We start from the raw sequence: 23,082 nt of genomic DNA, 5'->3' as shown, positions 1-23,082 counted from the left end.
GGTGTAAAGGATGAATATTTACTTTCTAAACAGGGACCTTTGCAGTCCCAACTTTAAAATATGACTATGTGAGAATGTCAAGGTCTAAAGCACATTAGGAGAGATCTCAATGTTGATTCTTCTGTTGCTAGTGTACAGAGCTATGCTGTCCATTTCAGCAGCCACTGGCCACATGTGGCTATTGAGACCTTAAAATGTGGCCAGTCTGAAATACAGCTAGTGCTCTAAGTGTAAAATATACCCTAAATTATTTGAAGATTTAGTACAAAGGAGAGAATATAAAATATCTCACTAATAATTTTACATTGAGTTCACATTCAAATGATAGTATTTTGGTATATTGGGTTATATAAAATATATTATTTAAATTAATTTTACTTGTTTCTTTGTACTTTTTTTTTTTTTTGCGGTACGCGGGCCTCTCACTGCTGTGGCCTCTCCCGTTGCGGAGCACAGGCTCCGGACGCGCAGGCTCAGCGGCCATGGCTCACGGGCCCAGCCGCTCCGTGGCATGTGGGATCTTCCAACACCGGGGCACGAACCCATGTCCCCTGCATCGGCAGGCGGACTCTCAACCACTGCACCACCAGGGAAGCCCTGTTTCTTCGTACTTTTAAAATTAAAAATTACATATGTGGCTTGCATTATATTCCTGTTGAACATCAGTGATATAGAGCCCACCCTGGAAAGAGTAAATATTTAAATTGTTACAGTAACATTTTTTAACTGGTTATAAATGCTTTTGTTCATTGCAAAGCATTTTGAAAGTATAATGATTGAAAATAGAAACCTTCAGCAGGGTCATCTCTCTGAGATGAGCAGATACACGTTTGGGGGATATTTTCTTTTATTATCCTTCATTTATAAAACAAAAATGAAACCATACTACATATCCTCTTGAACACTAAGCTTTTTTTCCACTAACAATTACGTTGTAAATATTTTATCATGTTATTAAATATTGTTAGAAAAAATAATTTTGATGGGCGCAGAGTATTCTGATAGTGATTCAGGGAGCACACATCTTTCCTCTTCTCTGTTTCCAACCAGTGGAATATACACCTAGGGATCAATAGCCAGTGATGAATGGAGGACTGTTTTATTAAGTGATGTTCAGGCAGGCTCCCAAGAATCCACCTTTCGTTACCCGGTGAAAGATGGATTGGATACCATAATTTAGGCTTGAATCTGAATCTGAGACCTGCATGGTGTGTGTGTGTGTGTGTGTGTGTGTGTGTGTGTGTGTGTGTGTGTGTGTGTGTGTGTGTGTGTGTGAGAGAGAGAGAGAGAGAGAGAGAGAGAGAAAGAGAGAGAGAGAGAGAGAGAGAGAGAGAGAGAGAGGGAGAGAGAGAGAGAGAGGGAAATGCCTTCCCCAAAGTTCCCCATAGAAGGGAGGATGAAGTGCCTTTTCCTATGGGCTGAATGCAGGTACAGGGGCATAAACATTATTCTACTCCTGACATATTCCAGTAGTATTAGTTCAAGCTGAGCTGTTGCAAACTGTCCTGTCAGTTTGTAATTGTCATGTTGCTTTGGCGGATATTGGTTGCCTCCAAGGATCGTAGGTAGGTGAGAGCCATGGTCCCTTCCCCCGTGACCTTGTTATCAGGTGATGTTACCATGAAGTTACAATGAATTCTGCTGCGGTGCAGACATTTATTAGCAAGCAGGGCCCACAGCAGTCATAGCTATGATCTTGTCATCTTGGTGAAGTTCTAGTTCTCTACCCTTTGATAACGCTTGAAAGCACCTTGCAAGAAAGGTTTACTGCAGGCAGTTGTAGCAATAGTCCATCTAGAGGTAAGATTAGCCAGCTTTCCAGTTGGCTGAGGGAACAGAGTTCTCTATCAAGTATAACATAGTATTAAAATGAGACCAAGCCAGGGTTTCCCACTGAAGCAGACCGTTGGGCTCCTTAGATTTTTATACTCCACTTATGCTGTAGTGGAGATACCTGTGTGGTATTTCAAACCAATCTGCATGTTTGAACACTATTCATTTCAACAATATTTGAAATTATTTCAAATATTCCTTATGCTGAATGAATGAACCCTATATTTTAGATTGGGAATTTGATATTTGAAGTGATTGTCATGGAGCTCCTGGAGTTGGGACTTCTAATTAGGATCTTTCAAATGTTAATTAATACTCCTGGGGTGTATATTTCTGATAAGGGTTCTTCAAATGTTAACTAACCTACCCTATGGGGTAGATTAAAACTAATTTAGACACATGCACATGCTCGCACCCTTGTGCGCGTGCACACACACTACACTTCCTATACTGATGCACTTTAAAATAAATTATAGACATTATAACATGAAAAGTCTGAAAATTTTGGAGAACTGTACAATCCTGAACTCACTTTTCAGAGCCTTTAAAATTGAAAAATTGGTCTAGAAACATTGTAAGAACAGGTTTATTAATGAGTTTCTTGGTTCACACTATGGTTTTGTTGTCAAAATAAAGTAAGCAAAGCTGAAATAGTTTGATGCATAAACCATTTTCTAGCTTTTCTTTCCCCAGCTCATTTTAGTAGGTTTTTTTTTTTTTTTAGTGTCAGATATTTGTGGGGCAGGGGTTAAACTATTCAAAAATTTATATTAAAAACACAAAATAAAAATTCCCATGAACACAAAATGAATCAATTAATGGCAGGAATATGAAAAATAAGTCCACAGTTTCTCTTCCCCAGTGAATTTACTTTGCTGTTTATAGCTGCTGTTGTCCAGACTCTTTCTTTTTTTTTTTAACGTCTTTATTAGAGTATAATTGCTTTACAATGGTGTGTTAGTTTCTGCTGTATAACAGCGTGAATCAGTTATACATATGTTCCCATATCTCTTCCCTCTTGCGTCTCCCTCCCTCCCACCCTCCCTATCCCACCCCTCCAGGCGGTCACAGAGCACCAAGCTGATCTCCCTGTGCTATGCGGCTACTTCCCACTAGCTATCTACCTTATGTTTGGTAGTGTATATATGTCCATGCCACTCTCTCGCTTTGTCACAGCTTCGCCTTCCCCCTCCCCATATCCTCAAGTCCATTCTCTAGTAGGTCTGTGTCTTTATTTCCGTCTTACCCCTAGGTTCTTCATGACCTTTTTTTTCTTTTTTTCTTTTCGTAGATTCCATATATATGTGTTAGCATACGGTATTTGTCTTTCTCTTTCTGACTTACTTCACTCTGTATGACAGACTCTAGGTCTATTCACCTCATTACAAATAGCTCAATTTCGTTTATTTTTATGGCTGAGTAATATTCCATTGTATATATGTGCCACATCTTCTTTATCCATTCATCTGTTGATGGACACTTAGGTTGCTTCCATGTCCTGGCTATTGTAAATAGAGCTGAAATATTTGCAAATGAAGCAACTGACAAAGGATTAATCTCCAAAATTTATAAGCAGCTCATGTAGCTCAATAACCAAAAAACAAACAACCCAATCCAAAAATGGGCAGAAGACCTAAATAGACATTTCTCCAAAGAAGATATACAGATTGCCAACAAACACATGAAAGAATGCTCAACATCATTAATCATTAGAGAAATGCAAATCAAAACTACAATGAGATATCATCTCACACCGGTCAGAATGGACGTCATCAAAAAATCTAGAAACAATAAATGCTGGAGAGGGTGTGGAGAAAAGGGAACCCTCTTGCACTGTTGGTGGGAATGTAAATTGGTACAGCCACTATGGAGAACAGTATGGAGGTTCCTTAAAAAACTAAAAATAGAATTACCATACAACCCAGCAATCCCACTACTGGGCATATACCCTGAGAAAACCATAATTCAAAAAGAGTCATGTCCCAAAATGTTCATTGCAGCTCTATTTACAGACTCTGTCTTTTTGAGGGCTTGCAAGGAAAGCTCACTGCTGTATGCTTCTGCCAACGCATCTTGATCTGGGATTCCTGGGGTTAGAGTGGGCATACTCTTTTATGAACTGAGTAATTAGTCCATCTGGTTATAGTCTCAGAAAGGTGCTGGGACTGGAGAATTAACCTCAATACGTATTTCACATGTCTGTCATGGGAGTTAAGAGATAAAGTTCATGAAAGTGCTTTGTAAATCGTAAAGAGGTATTTATTTACCGTTATGATGATTACCAATGGCTCATAAACCCTTTCTCTCCACAGTCTGGCCGCTTATATGCATTTTATTAACAGGGAATATGTATCTATAGACCCTCACATTTTTGAGGTTCGGTTTGAGTCCATCAGTAAACACATATTGAACACCTTAGTAGCCCTGGGCTCAGTGAGAGCACCAGCTATGGCTTCAGCCTCTGAGGCCCATTAATACACTTGGAGAAACAAAGCCTACACTGAACATTCAGGGAACAAGGGAGCATCTGCTTAAGTGCCAGTTTGCTATTTGGTTTAAATAATTAGAGAAAGGAAGTGCTGGAGGCCAGATTAGTGGGCAGCATAGTCCAAGGGGTTCATTTTCATTTAAAAGAGTTTTAGGAAAGCTGGAAGATGCTTTATTGCACTTCATCTTCCTGCTTCTTGGGAGTTGGAAGTGGACATTGGGGATGTATTTGGAGCTAGATCGGCACTTTGATTTTCTAGAGTTTTCTCTAAAAATTTTACATGGACCCAAGAGCAGTGGGGTATATGCTGTTTCCTTGATTTATGTCTGCTCTCTCCCTTCCCCCAACACCCCCCTTAGGTCCCCTGATTTCCTGTTCAAAGACAGACCCCTTTGCCTTAATCTGTTACAATCAGCTTCAAATATTTTCCGCTCTGTTTGGTGCTTAGTGAGTCTTCTGGTGATTTAATGACAGCTTTCTGCCCTGTTGAAATCCCTTACGTCTCGAAAGAAGTGTTACGGAAGTTATAGAAAAGTAGGAGATTTTTCTGAATGCATGCTCAAGTGACCCCATAGGTGACCCAGGAAGGGAGGATGGGTGTGAGTGAGTGTGTGTGTGTGTGTGCACGTGCGCGCAATGTTGTGTTGGGAAAGCAGAGGTGAGTCTGAGGTTTTCTCTTCTTTATAGTTTAGATTCTCAGTGCACCCTGCCTCAAGTCTCCTAAATCTATTGTACATTCAACTGACTCTAAGGTATTCACTGATGAAACTTTATAAAGATAAAACCTTTATGACTACTAGTGGTTTTAAGGCTTTTATTATTCTTCTGGTAAAAAACTGTAAGTCACACAAGAAGTAAGCAACAGGTCACCTACAGCCCATTTACAGGAGTCTCTCTTGGGCAGGGATATTTAAGTCTCAAAAATCCCTTTACGAGCCTCTTCGGGTGTCTCTCTCCTAACCCACATCACTTGACGGGGGAGGGCGGGGGGGCGGTTATCAGGAAGTGGGAGTCAGCTGGCCCTGCCCAGTGTGGGCATGTCCGCCTTTCCAAGTCTCCCACAGCTTTCTTCTCGAGAATCCTTGGCCTCTTCTAACATTTACCACCAGTGCACGAGCCCTGGAGAAGTTGGACTTTTCCAACCAGCTCATCATCAGAGTGCATCTGGATATTCCCTTTTGTCTTTGCCATCACAGATCTGAAGCGTAATCATCTCAGCAGCCGCCTAGGCCCTCCTAGTGTGGCGTGATCACAGCTGATATTCTTCTTATTTGTATGATTATTTATTATCTGTCACCCCCACCAGAATGCCAGTTCCTTGAGGGTAGGGACCTGCTAGAACAGGGCTTGGACACTCAATAAATATTAGTCGAATGAATTCCAAATTTATAAAAACCCTGCCTTTCAACCAGGAGGAAGGAAAAGAGCATTCTAAAATGCTCAGTATGTAGGTCTCACTGGGTTGCTCTATTGAATGGTAAAGAATTGAGAAGGGGCACATGAATCTTGACAAATATGACTCCGAGGGGTCTCTTGAAGGGTCACATCATTGGCTGGGTCATGAATGTGATCTCTCAGCTAGACAAGCAGAAAGGATGGCAGAAGTGAGGCGGGTAGAGGACAAAGCACTGAGTTGGAGGAGCAAGGTGAGGGCAGAGCAGAAGGAAGGAGGACGTGGCCTGAGAAAGGGCATCAGCTTTGGGTGCTGCAGAGTCAATATCTTTAAAAAAGACTATTTTATTTTCAGATTGTAAATTAATGCAACCTCATAGTAAAGCTAAATAAAAATAATAAGTAGGAAAGAAATCAATGTTAATCTTACCATTTGGTCAGTCTTACCATTTGGTCATGAACATTTTGGCAGGTTTCTTCTTATTTTTTTCTACACTCACACTTCTCTTATTTTGGTTTAAAATATTTGACATGACATGTACCAGTTTTGCACCCTGCTTTTTTTCATTTAATGCCATTTAAACTGCTTTTTTCTCCATTTAGTGTCATTAAAATTATCTTGAAAACGTCATTTTTGATGGTTACATAATCTTTCATCTTCTGGTTACGTCATAAGCTCTATTGTATAATTTGCTTCCATTTTTTAAGTAATTAGAATAAATTAGTGATGGTAATCTTCGTGTATAAATTACTGTCTGCACTGTTTATTTCATTAAGGTGCATTGCTAGAAGTGGAATTACTGAGCCAAAGGGTAGAATATCTTTCACAGACCTTGAAGCATGTTGTCACATTACTTTTCAGGACTGTAACAATTTACCTGGAGTGTTTCTATCTTAAGACCCTTCCTGGAACAGAGCAGGAATTGCTAGGTCTGGAGAGAACCACTTCTGGCAAAATTTGGATGAGAATTTCATGCTTTGTAAATCAGACAGATTTTAGGTTTCTCTCACCCTCTGTGTTCATTCACCTTCTATTCTCCTGCAGTAATTGTAGGAACAACGCTGGGAAAATTCCAGACTGTCTCCATGGTGCTCAGGGCCGACAGCAAAGGCACTTCTGTGCGTACTTGGGACAGAGCTGCCAAGAGCAGGGGGTGTCATGCCAGGGGTCCAGCCCTCTGATGGCAGGAGGAGACCACATGAGACCCTCAAGGGAGAGATGACACAGCGGGGAAGAGTGGAGATTTGACCTGGAGTGAAACCTTAGAGGTTCCAGGTTTTGTTTTAGAGACTGTTGGATATCCTGGTGTTCGTTAAAACAGCACACATGTTGTCTTCGACGGACTTTATCATAAACAGACACTAATCATTTTTGTCTGTTTTATATATATTGTAGGGGTCCACTTTGTTTGGAAGGGGGCTCCTCTGAGGAGCGTTTCTAACATTAGCATTTTCTGGTTCTATAGGCAGGCTTTATTATCCCGTCTGATGGATGGATAAATCGAGGCATTCATAGGAGGGTCATGCAGACAGTTGGCTTTGCACTGTAGTAGTGACTGACCTTGCGCAAGCTAGTTAATTTCCCTGAGCTTCCATTAGCTCATTTCTAAGGGCGGAATGATAGTGCTCATTCAGCTGTGCTGTTATAAGGATGGAAACCAAACGCCAACTTTTTCTTTACTTGAGGCTCAGGCTTTGGGAATAAGCATCTAATCCACGTTTGCCAAATTCTGACTTCTTCCTTCTCTCCCAGGCTGGCACCACACTTGACATGATTAATTTAAGGTGCCCTGGTCAGTTTAGACATAGAAAAGGAAAAAAGAAATGTGTGCATTTGGCGTGTACCTAATGGAACTTCGGATCTGTTAGAACACGCACCCTCACCGTGGCAGTTCTTTTGTAATAGCAATATTTCTTTTGTGGCCTGGGGGAAAAGAACTTTTTTCCCTTCCATTAAGGAACTAAAATCCGGTCCCATAGAATCTCTTCCAACCTTTCCTTATACTGCTTCCCAACTTGACCTTAACATGCTGTGTGACTTTTGGAGCCCCTCTTTACCTCCCTGGACCCCTCCTTCCTATAAAAAGAGGTGGTTGGGTCAGATGACATTAATGGATCTTCCAGCTCCGCAGTTTTTAAATTCTATGAGGATTTGGGAGGAAAAAAACCTTATGTTTCTTTTCTGCAGAAAAAAATTACCATCATTTGAAGTTGGCCACTTGGGGTCGCTAGCGATCTGAGACTGGCTGGTGAAGGACTGAAACATGTGGCACTTCAGCTAACAGATTTGGGGTGGTTTATGAAATTTTCTTTTTGTCTCTTCCTTTAGGCCCAAGATTTATCCGAAGGCGTGATCACATTAATGTTGAGTGGACTGTAAGCCCGTGCCAGAGACTGTGTCCTAAGCCGGGCCAGGGCATCCCAATGCCCATACCAAAAGAAAGGAGAAAGAAAAGAAACAATAATACTGGGACTCAATTGGCTTTCCTTTTCACTCCAACTGAAGTTGCTACATATTGTGGCCTTGCAATTCCTTGACTTGAAAAGTAGGTTTGGCAAAGTGAAACTGAAGGGCATAAAACTTGCCTTAGATGGTGGAATAAACCTTTGTCTCAGAGAATCGGGATTTATCAAAGGTAACCGCATAGAAAATTTCCAATTGAAGAGCTGATGAGTATCTCTCTTGTCAGTTTTCCTGGTGGGCTTTGCCAATGTTTGAGGTGTAAGAGGGGCAGGCTTGGAGGGCCCTGTAGAAATCAGGGGGGGATCATTGAACAAGAAATAAATAAAACAAAAATCTAAAAAGCACAGTATCTCCCCACACTGGAGATAGGGTCCCAGCAGCGTGCTCAGCACAGGCCAGATCCCTCTGGAAAGGTGGCTGAACCTTGACCTTTGGGCATAAGGAAAAGCATCTCTCCTGCTAGGACCGCTGGATAGACACCCTTTTCCTACTGGATCCCGTGGCTTGGGGTTCCAGTGGAGTGCAGGGAGAGTATCCTAATGGAGACAGATTTCAAACTCCTGCTGTCTCTTTTCAGATCATAAATTACTGTTAATTCTGTTTATACCCACTTTCGTCTCTTAATAGTTACAGAAACAGTCACTGACAACAAAATGAAGGCCCCAAGGGGTGTATGGCAACCCTGCTCCACCAGTGGAGAAGTAGCCAAGTGTTTCCTCATCCTGCACGTCCCTGCAACAAAAGTTCAATATTTATAGACCACGGGTGCCCTTCTTTGCCTCCTACAATATCCTTTTGTAGTTTTGCTGTTAGGGAGCAATGCAAAAGCTTCGATTTCTATTCAACTGGAAAGGGAAAGCTTTGTTTGTTTTTTCACTTTCTTTCCCTCCTCCAAATCCTGGAGGCTACAGAAGCCAGCTCTGTGGGTTGTGAGGCCTGGGGAAGAAGCTGTTGAGAAGAAGTTGACCCCAGGATCTGCGTGGTTTCTCCTTGTTCAAGCACCATCTTGCTTTGTAGAATAAAGCCCCCTGTGGTGTTTGACTAAACCATCTTCGCCTGAGGCGTATGCCCAAGCTGGAAGTTGGTTGGGCCTGCGTTTAAATTCTAGGTCAAGCCACTTATTTAGCTGTCGACTTAATCTCTTAGAGTCTCAGTGTCCTCATCTGTAAAATGGGGATAATAATACTTTCCTAAGAGGGTGATTGAGAAGATTAAATAGTGTATAAAAAGTGGTTGAGGGCTTCCCTGGTGGCGCAGTGGTTGAGAGTCCGCCTGCCGATGCAGGGGACGCGGGTTCGTGCCCCGGTCTGGGAAGATCCCACATGCCGCGGAGTGGCTAGGCCCGTGAGCCATGGCCGCTGAGCCTGTGCGTCCGGAGCCTGTGCTCTGAAACGGGAGAGGCCACAACAGTGAGAGGCCCTCGTACCGCAAAAAAAAAAAAAAAAAAAGTGGCTGAGTGGGGCTTCCCTGGTGGCGCAGTGGTTGGGAGTCCGCCTGCCAATTCAGGGGTCACGGGTTTGAGCCCTGGTTCGCGAAGACTCCACATGCTGCAGAGCAGCTGGGCCCATGCGCCACAACTGCTGAGCCTGCGCTCTAGAGCCTGCACACCTAGAGCTGGTGCTCCAGGACGAGAGAGGCCACCACGGTGAGAGGCCCGTGCACGGCAATGAAGAGTAGCCCCCGCTCACCGCAACTAAAAAGAAAGCCCACGCGCAGCAACGAGGACCCAACGCAGCCAAAAATAAAAAATTAAAAATGAATGTCATTCTTTAACACATTATCTGTGAATAAAGTTTAAAAAAACAAAAGCGGCTGAGGACTTACGAGACTTTGATAAATGCCAGTTTTTTTTTTTTTTTTGCGGTACGCGGGCCTCTCACTGCTGTGGCCTCTCCCGTTGCGGAGCACAGGCTCCGGACGCGCAGGCTCAGCGGCCATGGCTCACGGGCCCAGCCGCTCCGCGGCACGTGGGATCTTCCCGGACCGGGGCACGAACCCGCGTCCCCTGCATCGGCAGGCAGACTCTCAACCACTGCGCCACCAGGGAAGCCCAAATGCCAGTTTTTTAAAAAAAAAAAAAATTTATTTATTTATTTTTGGCTGCGTTGGGTCTTCGTTGCTGTGCGTGGGCTTTCTCTAGTTGCGGGGAGCCGGGGGGTTACTCTTCATTGCGGTGCGTGGGCTTCTCATTGCAGTGGCTTCTTTTGTTGTGGAGCATGGGCTCTAGGTGCACGGGCTTCTGTAGTTGTGGCACGTGGGCTCAGTAGTTGTGGTTCATGGGCTTAGTTGCTCCCCAGCATGTGGAATCTTCCCGGACCAGGGCTCAAACCCATGTCGCCTGCATTGGCAGGCAGATTCTTAACTACTGTGCCACCAGGCAAGTCCCTATGCCAGTTCTTTTTTAAAAATTTTTAATTGAAATACAGTTGATTTACAATGTTGTGTTAGTTTCAGATGCACTGCAAAGTGATTCAGTTATACATATATATATATATATATTTTCTTTTTTAGAACTTTTTCTAAAAATAGTGGTTCTTTTTCCACTATAGGTTATTACAAGATATTGAGTATAGTTCCTGTGCTATAAAGTAGGTCCTTGTTGTTTATCTATTTTATATATAGTAGTGTGGATCTGTTAATCCCAAACTCCTAATTTATCCCTCCCCCTCCTTTCCCCTTTGGTAACCATAAGTTTCTTTTCTATGTCTGTGAGTCTGTTTCTGTTTTGTAAATAAGTTCATTTGTATTATTTTTTTAGATTCCACATATAAGCAATATCATATGATGTTTGTCTTTCTCTGTCTGATTTACTTCACTTACTATGATAATCTCTAGGTCCATCCATGTTGCTACAAATGGCATTATTTAATTCTTTATTATGGCTGAGTAATATTCCATTGTATATATGTACCACATCTTCTTTATTCATTCCTTTGTCAATGGACACTTAGGTTGCTTCCATGTCTTGGCTCTTGTAAATAGTGCTGCTATGTACACTGGGGTATAAATGCCAGTTCTTTTTTCTTTTTTGACCCATGCTGTCCAAGATGGTAGCCATCAACCACATGCGGCTTTTGAGCACTTGAAATATGGCTACTTGAAACTGAGATGCGTTGGAAGTGTAACATACACACTGGATTTCCAAGACTTTATACAGAAAAAAAGAATTTAAAATATTTCACTAATAATGTTTTATACTGATTACATGTTGATAGAATAATAATTACATATAATGGGTTAAATCAATATATTTTTAAAGTTAATTTCCTCTGTTTCTTTTTACTTTTTAAAAACATGGCTATGAGAAAATTTTAAATTATGCACGTGGCTTGTATTTGGGGCCCACACTATATTTCCGTCAGACAGCCCTGCTCTAGTCCCTCCTTCACCCATCCCTCTATTCAAATTCATTCCTTCCTTTAAAGCCTAGCTCAAGCTTTCCTGTCCTCATGAGGCAGTAAGGCCAATCTCTTCCTTCAGTGAAATCTCCTGGAGGTTTTGTCATTGGAGAAAGTCACAATGTGGATGTTTGTAAGCTGAATTCAAGCAGGAAAAGCGTGTAAAGTGTTTAGCCCAGTGCTTGGCAATATAAACACATAGCTATTGTAATCCTATTTTTCTTTTTATTATCATTGACATCTGGCTACCTAGTTCAGCGCTGGTTGTATGCTGTCTCAGATCCTTCTTCAGTTTCTTCTTGTGTGTTTAGTCTTGTTGAATATAATATATCACAGGACAGAGACTACATCATCTCTTTCTCCTGGGTCTGTTCTTAACCCATAGGGCAGTGCTAGGCCCAGTGAATTCCGCGCTATGGTCACTCGTACACAAAGGCAGAGCCTGTTGACCAACTGACTTGGCCTCTTAGAGCCATTGCCATTCTTCCCTTCACTCCACAGATACTTGTTCTTCCTAGGATGCTTTTCCACCTCCCTTTCTTCATTGAGCTAACTCTTCTGCATCCTGAAAAATGTTAATAGTGGTCAATACACATAGCACTCACGAAGTGCGCACCCTCCTCTAAATAGTTTACAGCTACCCTGTAAGGTGAGTATTATCATTACTCTCATTTTACATTTGAGGAAACTGAGGCACTGAGAAGTTAAGTGACTCATCCATGTCACACAGCTAGTAAGTGGTGGAGGTGGTATTCAAACCCAGGTAGTTTGGTCCCAGAACCCTTGGGGCTCAGAGTCTCCAGGCTCAGTGTCACCTTCACCAGGAGCCCTTCTGGAACACTTCTCCCCAGTCTTCCACGTACTTATTCTTTTGCCCTCACCATCACATGTTTGTCATAGCACTTACACCCATGATTGGAGTCCCTGGCTTACAAGCCAGTTTCCCTCCTTGGCTTGACATCTCCCCAAGGACCTCAGCACCTGATGCCTTGCGAGCCCTTGGTGAGTGCCCCATGGAGAGAGAGCATGGCTTAAAGCTGCTGGTGACAAGTTCTGCAAGGATTCAAAGAGGTGGGCCTAACAGAAGATCTTCCTCTTCCATGTTATCAGCCTGTTATTTTTTTTCATTCCACTTACAGCAATCTTTAACCATCTTGAGCGTTTTTGTTTACTTGATTAAAAAAAAATCTTTCCTTCTCCCAAAAATGAAGATGGGCAACTAATCCATTTCGTTCACGGTTCTACTCCAGTGCCTGGAACAGAATGTATATTCAGTAAATATTTGTTGAGCGTATAAATGCATGAATGAATTCATTGAGTGTCTACTCTATGCACCAGGCACTGGGTAAATGTCATGGTTCTTGCCTTCACAGGGTTTATAAGTTTATGGTGTGACGGTGGTGGTGGAGAAGATGGGACCAGAAGCAATAACAACATAGAGTTAGAGAAAGGACAGGAAAGGACTTGTTTTCAGCATGGGGGGGAGTCCAGAAAGAGTTTTTGCGGGAAGTGACAACTGAGAAGAGACCCAAAACATAAATGGGAGATAGGCAAGCTGAAGAAGAAGGAAAGAGATGAATGATGGAGGAGATGGGAGGTGATCCCAGGTAGGGTGAAGGAGATGTGGGAAAGGTATGGGAATTTGGTTATTGACAACGCCATTGGGTGCAGAGTAGAAGCCGTGAGAAATGAATCAGGACACTTCATTGTCCAAACCCTGGCGGTATTATGCCTTCTCTTTATAGATTCCCCTCTCTGCTTCCAGCCACCTTTGTCATCCTTTTCAACTTTGTTTCTTTCTGGTTCGACTAGGTTCAGTAGAATGGTTTCATCAGGCAGAGTTTGCATCTCTCCACTTTTCAAGAAGCTGAAGCGCTCCTAGCTACCAATTTTATCATAATTCCTTATAGTTTTCTCATGATTTATCTTTTTCTATCTATTTTTGCATGTGTTATCATTTGATCCTACAATAACTAGCTGAGTTATTCTCAGCCTAGACCTAACACTTGTCTGTTATCAGTCCCTTACCCTCATCCTACCATGATTCTCATAATTTTATTACTCTTCTTTGCTTGTTCCTACACAGATGCTTGATGTATATCATTTAAGAACCTCCCAAGCCAAAAGTACACTATCTGATGAATACTTAGAAGGTAGTAGGATATAATATTTATTCTCGTATCTGTTCTGGGAGGTCAAGGGTATGTGTTGTTAGGTTTTTATATTTTGGTATTTCCTTTGTTGTTGAGACTGTCTATTGTGTCTTTGGAAAGCTTGTACTATTTAGAAATTTCTTCTCATAATGAGTTTTGATGTGTCTACCTGTGGAGTACATCCCTTGGTCCTGGTTCTACAGTTGGTCCAGTGGGGACAGAATAACAAAGTAACTACGTGCATCTGTGGCATAGTTTTTTCAAGAAGCTACAACTTTCCCTACATCATTAAAACAATATCATAATAGTGTTGATATTTATAAGAAATTAGTGGTGGTGGCTGTCTTTTTTTGCAGGGAGAAGGCGTACAAGCGTGGGTGGTATTATGCCCTGGGCATATCCAATGTGGTTCAGGCTTCTCTCTGGATGATGACCCTGACCAGGAACTTGCTTCTCACCTGTGAGCCATTGTTGACAGTCAACAGTGAGGCCAACAGCACATCCACCAGTATCCAGGGGTTATTCTTTGGTAAAAACACAGTGGAGAGGCAGAGGAATTGGAACCACTGCCACCAAGAGAATTGGGGGAGAGGGGGAGTATAGCCAAGTCATATGATTCCCTCCCACCCCCATCTCCAAATGCCACAATTGGGGATCTCTTGGAAAGACAACAGGCAAGCTGAGGTGTGACCATCAGATATAGGAAAGGTCTCCTGGAGGGGAAACTGGGGGGAGCTCAGGGGCCTAAGAGACAGAGTTACACAGCTACTCAGACTCCTCAGTGTATGAATTGGGTGCAGTATGAAAATTTTACTGAGATCTGAATCCAGCACCCCTGTACCCTGGCCACTTTAGAACACAAAATGAGGAAATGAGTTGAGAAAGAGAACGGAATTTCCTTCCCTTTCCCAGCAGAACAGAGATCTCAAAGCACCTAAATTGAAACAAATGAGTTCATTACTTTTCCTTTAAACTCTGTTTACACTTGCTGTATTCAGAATTCAAGCAATGCAGTCTCCTAAGACCCCTTTGTTATGAAAGAAGTCTGAATTCAAGATGACAACTGATTTGTGGGGCTTTAGCTAGGGGAAGCTAATCTGGGCCAACAAACCCGGATGCTGTCATTTTATTTGTTAAAAAATTATATTCTGATTCCTGCTTCTATTAGGCTGTTGGGCAAAACAATAGCATATTAAGAATGTCACCTTTGACAGTTTAGCACTCCTTCATTTTTTTCTTTTAACAAAAATAGGAAATTTCCATTTTCATATAGTAATATCAAGATACTCTGCTACATTGAATCAACTGGTAGGTTTTGAAAATAAGCATAACAAGCCATATAAAAAATAAGAAAATCTAATTTTAGGGTTTTAGATTCATGCCGTTTAATTGTTCGTCTATTTCCATGATAAGGTGAGACCGGTCCTGTGTCACCGGAGGGACTGTATCCTGCTGTTTTTTTTCCCATCCTCATTTACAATGATTATGTTATCAGGCTAGCCAGGCAAAAGGGTGGAGCAACTATAATTTCAAAGCAGGATTAGGTTGAAATAACGAGGTCACCAAGTTGTGGTTACCAAGGCAACATCACATCTAAGAATATGGGATGCTTCTAGGAGATGAGGCAAAGCCTGGAGCCTTTTTTCCCTCTTTGCACAAAAATCACTCACTTCCTAGATAAAAACTGCTTATTAATTGCTTTTAAACACATCTATTCTTTATTTTTAGGAAACAGTTTTTAAAATAAAGCCTTGATTTAACATTTTTATTATTATTATTATTTTTTAACCAGTAATAAATATCAGAATCATTGATTGGATCATTGTTTTCTTCTCCCTTTTGGGATTTCATGTTTACTTTCTTTTCTTCCAGTTTTTTCCTTTCTTTCTTCCCTTCCTTCCTCCCTCCCTCCCTCCCTTCCTTTCTCTTTTATATATTGAAAGGAAAAGACAATGGAACAAAAAGAGAAAATTGAAAGTTGGGTGCTCTGGTCAGATTTTGAGATTATAAAATTGTGATAGGTGATAAACACTATAACCTACACCAGGAATACTAATCTCACCTCCCACCACCTCCCCCCGCCCACCGAAAATTATTGAGCTCAAGAGGGAATAACCTTGGTCTTCATTGTCTTTTCTTAAAATTTCAATCCATCTTTAAAATTGTGGACTATGGAGGCAAAGCAGCCAAGGGGGAGAAGATCCAGCTGGCTGTGTTTTTTGATCAGTATCAGCTATGGGTCCAAACGATTCCCACCAATTAACCTCTTTTTCCTTTGAATTCTTTTCTGTTGTATGAGTTTCCAGATAATGCTTCAACTTTCTTCATCTTATTAAAAAGAAAAAAAAAAAAGCAGGCTTATTTTAATATGAGCTTGTGTTTGTGAAGCACAGATTTTACCTAGGTCTTTTTTTTTTTTTTTTTTAAAGAAAAAAAAAAAAACATTTCTGACCCAGTGTTGAATCAGTGGACACAGCGATTGGAACTGTCAGCTTCCCTTACATTACAATATGATTGCCCTTTAGGACATGTTAGCTGCTCACCTTTTGCCCTGGCTTTGCATAAGGAGTAGGAAGTATGCTTGCAAACAGAACTCTATTAGTGTGATGATGTTTCCACTTCCTGGTAATCCATATCAGAGGATTCCCGTTGCCTTCATCAAGTTTCCGATTTGAGCCTGCAGTGAGGGAAATCGTGCTGGTTCCAGAGCCTGTCTGATCCCCGTTTGAAGTGTTGCTGTGTGACCCTGGACAGGTGAAGTCGCCTCTCTGACTTTCTTCACAGGACTGGGTGAGGACTGAACAAGATGTCACGGAAACAGCTGTTAGCTCAATGTCTGACACCTGTAGGACCTCAAAATAAACCTCAACATATAATAAAGATGTCTATGAAGTTAATCTCTTTCCTTCCCATCTTTCTCCCCCCTTATCTTTACCCTTAGTATCATCAGAAGTTTTCCTAAAATATAAATCAGATTATATCATGTCCCTGCTGTACTCAGTTGAATAGTGTCCTCCCCAAATTCATGTCTGTGGAATCTGTGACTATGACCTTATTTGGAAATAAGGTCTTTGCCAATGTAATCAAATTAAGATTTAAGTCATCCAGGATCAGGGTGAGCCCTAAATCGAATATGACCAGACTCCATATATGAAGAGGGACATTTGGGCACAGAGACACAGACGCACAGAGAGGAGAAAGCCACGTGGTAACAGAAGTAGAGATTGGGGTAACGTGTCTACAAGCCAAGGAACACCAAAGATTGCTGGCAACCACCGGAAGTTAGGAAGAGGTTGGGAAAGCACCTCGCCTAGAGCATCCAGAGGGAGCATGGTCCCGTGGACACCTGGGTTTCAGACTTTTAGTCTCCAGAACTGTGAGAAAATAAATTTCTGTTTTTTTTTAAGCCACCCAGTTTGTGATCATTTGTTCCAGCAGCTCTAGGAAACTAATACAGATGCTTACAGCCCTGCTGTGGTTCTTGTCATTAGAGTGAGGTCTAGAATTCCTAACCGTGTTCAGGTACACTAGATCTGCCCCTGGATGGTCTCTCCAGCCTCATCACTCCTCATCCTTTCCTCTGAACTTAATGTCTTTCATTCTCTCCAAGCAGAGCTCTCTCTTAGCTGGAGCCATCTCTTAAAGACTGTTTGCCCATCTCTTCTTGGAACAAGCCTTACAAGCCCGGTCACCTGATTAACTCCTACATATCTTACAGGTGTCAGCTTAAGCCTCCCTTCCTTAGAGGTCTTCCTTGACACGGAGACTGGTGTAAGCCTCTCCACATGTTCCCTCAGTGCTGGTCAACATACATCCAGTTACTTACTTCGAAGGTTGTGTTCCCAGCTAGACCAGGAGCTCGAGGAGGTCAGGAACTGTTTTTGTTCTTGCTTTACAGCTGTGTTCCTACGTCCCAGGACAGGGCCTGGCATAGTGCAGGCCCACAGTATGAACTGAGTGATTCAATAAATGAATGACTGAATAAATGACTGTTTGGTGTGAGGTTAAAACTCTAGTAAGATTTGGTGAGATGTTGGCATGTTGCTGATGGGGTCTGAGATAAAACAGTAGCTAATTGCAACTTGAATTGATTACCATGAATTGAAATTGATAGGGATTTTCATTGTTTTCATGACATATAGATGCAAAGTTTCTCCTTCCTCCCATTTTATTGTCTCCTTTTAACTAAAAATTAATATATTTTCACGGTAAAAAATGAAAACATTTCAGTGAAAAGTAAGTTTTCTTTCTATCTCAAATCCAAGTCTTCTACTGCTTTCCCTAGAAGAAACAATTATCATGAGTTAATAATAATAAATATTAGATAAAAATAATTTCGAGTGAAATATTTTAAGCATGTAAAATATATATTATACACAATGTTCTGCAGTTTGCTTTGGTCACTTAAATTATATCTTAGAGTTCATTTAGTGTTGGCATGTGTAATTATATCTCATTCTTTTTTTATTGGCTGCACTTTATTTAGCCCACAAATGTTGAAGATTTACATGGCTTCCTGCCTTTTTATATTACAAACAATGCTATAATAAACCTTCTTGTACATGGATCTTTGTGAGAGTACAACTGTAGAATAAGTTTCTAAAGGTGATATTGTTATGCCCTGGAAAACATTATATGGTCAGAGTAACCCAACCACAAATGTATTGGGCCAAGTGATCAACAGCAGCGTGAGAGTAATTTTGATTTTAAAAAAACTTTAAAGTATTGATAGAGTATGAATAGAGGGCAAAATGGCTATTCAGTGGATTATTAAAGATTAAATTTTTTTTTTTGTCTTAGAGCTACTCATTTTTTTTTTCTAACTTGGGTCAACAGATTCCAAATAAAATGGCACCTTGACAGATTCTGAAATTATTACTCTGTTTCTTTTTGCTTTTGTCAACCATATGGTTAATTATGATATTGGCTAGATTTTTAATGAAATACATTAAAGAGAAGGATCAATTAGGTAAAAAAGGAAGTAATGGCCAAAAATAATTTTACATTTTTAAAAACTAAGCACAAGCAAAATCTTACTTGAATTTCAGAGATTTAGGTAATCATTGTGAACTTATTATGCTAGTCTGGAGTATGTGTGTTGAGATGCTTTAAAAAATAAAACTTTTACAGAATTAGAAAATTCACAGAACCAAGATTCTTGTAACATATACAGCATGATTTTGAAGACTTGAGATACTTATAAGTCAGGAGAAGAGGGACTTATGATCTAAAAAATCAAGACATTGCAGCCTTCTTAGAAATAGGAGAATAAAAAGTCCAAATAAAAACTGACAAGTTTTAAGCACTAGGAGTGCTGGGAATTTAATTCAATAGTCACTTATTAAGGACTTACTGTGTGTGTAGTTTTAAAGAGTATTAGGGGGATGACTTTTAACCAAAAGAACTGGAATTTGTAATCCAAGACAACCATTTCTGAGGACAACACTGCTTTATTCTGTAGAATTTCTCACTGAAAAAAGAAGTAGGAATATGAATGGCTAGAAATCATTTTACTATAAACGTGTGTTTAACCTTTCATCCAGTAATTCTGGTTTTCGAAATTTATCCTAAAAGGAGACAATCTTAGATGGGAGAAAGATTGAGAAAGAGAGATAGGAAGATAGATAGATAGATAGATAGATAGATAGATAGATAGATAGATAGATAGATAGATAGCTGATAGATAGAGATTGCTCTCCAAAGGTATGTTTTCAGGTTGTTTTTGCAACCAGATGTGAGCTAGCTTCTCCTTGCCCTGCCCCTTGGAGATCAGGATAAAAGTGGGAGATGTTCTGACTGTCTGCCTCCTGATTCCTTCTTTTCATGCAGCTTCTCATTTCACATGTCAATCCAGACATGAAAACCAGCTCCTGCATCAGTTCTGGAGGAAAAAACCACCAAAAATATTACCTAAAAGCCAAGATTCATGGGGACGGCTGCACTACAAACCATGTTCTGTTCTCCAGGGTTTGTTGGGTCACCCTGTGATCAGGGCCCCTCTCGTGGCCACCCAGCACCCACCATCACATCCTGCCCGCCTCTCTCTCTCTTCGCTCCTCCATTCTTTCCCTTCCACTTGCTCTGTTTCTGTCAGAACAATGAGAAATTCCATCTCCTGTTTCAGTGAGGCCAGTTAATTCCTGTTCTTTGAAGTTTGGGGGGCCAGTAGCCATACAACCCTTAGAATATCACTGTACCTCCAAACTCTTACTAAGAGTTTTCCCCTAATAAAGTTTCTCTCCTAAAAGAAGTTTTAGCACCAGATGTTTAAATAATATTTTGTTTTTACATCGCTGTCTCTATTTTTACCATAGCAGTAAACATTTGAAAACAATCTAAATGGACAGAAATAGGAGAATGGTTGGATAATTTATAATCATACCTATATTGACTATTATACTGTCCTAAAAATTTTGTTTACAAAGATATTTGTTTGTTCATCCATTTATTCATTCAGCAAGTGTTTATTGAGGGTCTATTATGACTTGAGAGCTGTGTTAGGCATTGGAAATAGAGTAGCGTGAACAGAAGAGACAAAAATCTCTGTTACAGTCTATCAGGAGGATAGATATAAAACAGTTTTTTATTAACTAATGAAGTACAGTTGTGACAAGTGCTATAAACCAGCAGTACCAAGTGCTGGGAAATTGCTGAAGGGGGCTCCAGAACTGATCTGGAGGAAGTGAACTTCAGAGGTCGTATCTGAAGCCCTGTTATCTAGCCAAGTGAGGAGTGAGTGGTGGTGGGAGAATTCCAGGCAGAGGGCACAGCATGTGTAAAGGCCCTGGGGTGGAAAGAAACAGGCTGAGTTTGAAGAACAGAAAAAGAGTCAATTGGGCTGGAGTATAGAGAGCAAAGCAGGGATGATGTGAAATGTATCTGGAGAAGATGCTGGGGTGAGAACATGTAGAACATTTGGGGCTGCATTAATAAATTTGGACTTTTGTCCTAAAAATAAGAGGAAAACATTGAATGTTTTAAACAGCAGGGTGACATGAGAGTTGGGTTTTAGAAGATCAGTCTGGCTGCAGTGTAGAATGGACTGCTAGAGATCAAGAGTAGATATAATGGAACCCATTAAAAAGTTAGTGAAGGTGTTCTGGCAGGAGATGATGGTGTTTTGCCAGTTAGTCAAGCCAGACACCTAGGATTCATCTTTGTCACATGCACTCCTCCTTCTCCAGCATCCAATCTATCACCAACTCTTATCAATTCCAATTCCTAAATGTATGTCAAACTCATCTAATTTCCTCCTTCTCCATTGTTCACATGAAAACTTCAGTGGTACTTATACTGCTAGTAGCTAACACAAATGGAGTTTCTAGTATTAATCTGACTGTATTCTAAGTACTTGTTTAAGCAACAACAAAACAACGATAGCACAACAAATATTTGGGTAGCCATTAGAGATACTCAACTGAGATTCACTTCCCCTTTCCTCTGGGCACATGGTAGGATTGTACTTCCTTGTCCCCATGTGGTTGGATGAGGCCGTATGACCACAATGGCCAATGACTTTTCAGTGTAAGTGTGACATGTCACCTACATTATGGAATATTTACTTGCTGGTGCAAGACCTTCCAGCCTCTCTTTCCCTCTGACATGGCAACCAGCAATGTTCAAGATAATGTTGACAGTCAGCCTGGGTCCTTGAGTGATGTGATGAACAGAAGTCCCTTATAGATCCATTCAATGTGTAGCATGAAGAAGAAATAAATCCTAATTGTTTTAAATAACTGAAACACTGAGGTTGTTTGTTAACACAGCACATCCTAACTTATCCTGACACAAATATTTGTTGAACTCTTGCTGTATCCTAGGAACTTAGGAAGTGCTTTGCATTTGTCATCTTACTTAATTTTTATTTATTTATTTATTTTTTAAACATCTTTATTGGAGTATAATTGCTTTACAATGGTATGTTAGTTTCAGCTTCACAACAAAATGAATCAGTTATATATACACATATGTTCCCATATCTCTTCCCGCTTGCGTCTCCCTCCCTCCCACCCTCCCTATCCCACCCCTCCAGGCGGTCACAAAGCACCGAGCTGATCTCCCTGTGCTATGCGGCTGCTTCCCACTATCTTACTTAATTTTTATGGAAAGTTTATGAGGTAGGTATGGTTATTGCCTTCATTTTAGATGAGGAAACTGAGACACAGAGCAAGTAACTTGCCCCAGATAACAAGTTAGTGAAAAAGCTGGGATTCGAGCCCAGGAAGTCTGGCTCAACTAAGCTGCCACTCTCTAATGGACATTGTGCAAGACCTTTAGAGATAATAAAAGAAGAATGGAGTATAGCTCTTGCCTTTGAAGATATCCTCAATTTATTTGGGAAGAGCAAGGCACATATTTGTGAAAACTTAACTGACAAAATTAGGCACAAGTTTCATACAAATACCAAAGGAAAGGTATTGTTAACATGCACTTTGGCAGCAGTGTTCAGAGGAGGGAGAGATAACTATGAGATCTGGGAACAGAAGAAAACTTCCTGCAGATGGGAACTGATCTGTGCCATGGAGGAAAGTGGAAGTTTGGAAAGGACTTGAATAGGCAAAATTTTTAGTTGAGATTCTCTAGAAATATAAGTTCTAAGAGGATATAGACTATAGTTTTTACTCTCTCTGAATACTTGTCAAAATTTCTAAACATTTGAGGAACTAAATAAATCATAAGAACCCATTACAAGTAAAATTTCCTAACCAGATCAGTATTCCCCATTGTTCACTGGACATCAGTGCTTGACTTCCCCTTGGCATCTCAAACCCAATCTGTCCAAACCTGATCCTTCTTGATTAATCATGTCAATTTCCACCTAACCATTCAAGATAAAAATCTTGTCATCCATTTCTCCTCTCCTCCTTTATTCTCCCTATTTAATTGGCCAATGTGTTCTATAATTCTAAATCAGAAATGTCTTTCTGATGGACTCCTCTTTATTCCTGTTGCTAATACTTCAAATTAGGCCAGGATCTTCTTCAACCTAGACAATTAGAAAAGCTTCCATAAATGTTTTTCTGCCCTTTCTCTCATCCTCCACAGAGCCCCCAGCGATCCAATCTACTTTATTGCTCCCCTGACTTCAAATTTCCATTGGATTTCCACTTCATCCCTAGGAAAATGCCATCCTCCTTAACATGGTAAATAAGATCCTGAGAACCTGTCCTTCTCTACCTTTCTGGCTTCATCTTGTGTTTGCACTCCCATACTGCTTACTATTCAGAGACCTGGGCTGCACTCTGCCCTTGGATACGTTGATGCCTTTGCGATGCTGTTTCCTTATGACAGAATATCCTTCCTTTGCTTCTCCAGCTGACCAATTCCTTCCTGTCATTTATAACCCAAACCAAT

At 40.9% G+C, this 23,082-nt stretch overlaps 1 long non-coding RNA gene across 1 annotated transcript in view; it reads left to right on the top strand.

Annotated features, from left to right (window-relative positions):
* The window catches only part of LOC307185365, a 116,094-nt gene extending 106,072 nt beyond the window's left edge, over positions 1-10,022 (top strand). Inside the window, exon 4 of the long non-coding RNA XR_013828022.1 lies at positions 8,043-10,022. This is a non-coding gene — a long non-coding RNA (uncharacterized lncRNA). The remainder of the gene's footprint in view (positions 1-8,042) is intronic.
* The last annotated feature ends 13,060 nt before the right edge of the window (positions 10,023-23,082 follow it).

Source organism: Stenella coeruleoalba (assembly GCF_951394435.1).
Source record: "Stenella coeruleoalba genome assembly, chromosome: 4".
Classification (NCBI taxonomy): domain Eukaryota; kingdom Metazoa; phylum Chordata; class Mammalia; order Artiodactyla; family Delphinidae; genus Stenella; species Stenella coeruleoalba.
The sequence above is the reverse complement of the archived record's forward strand: the minus strand, read 5'-3'. Positions and strand labels throughout refer to the sequence as shown.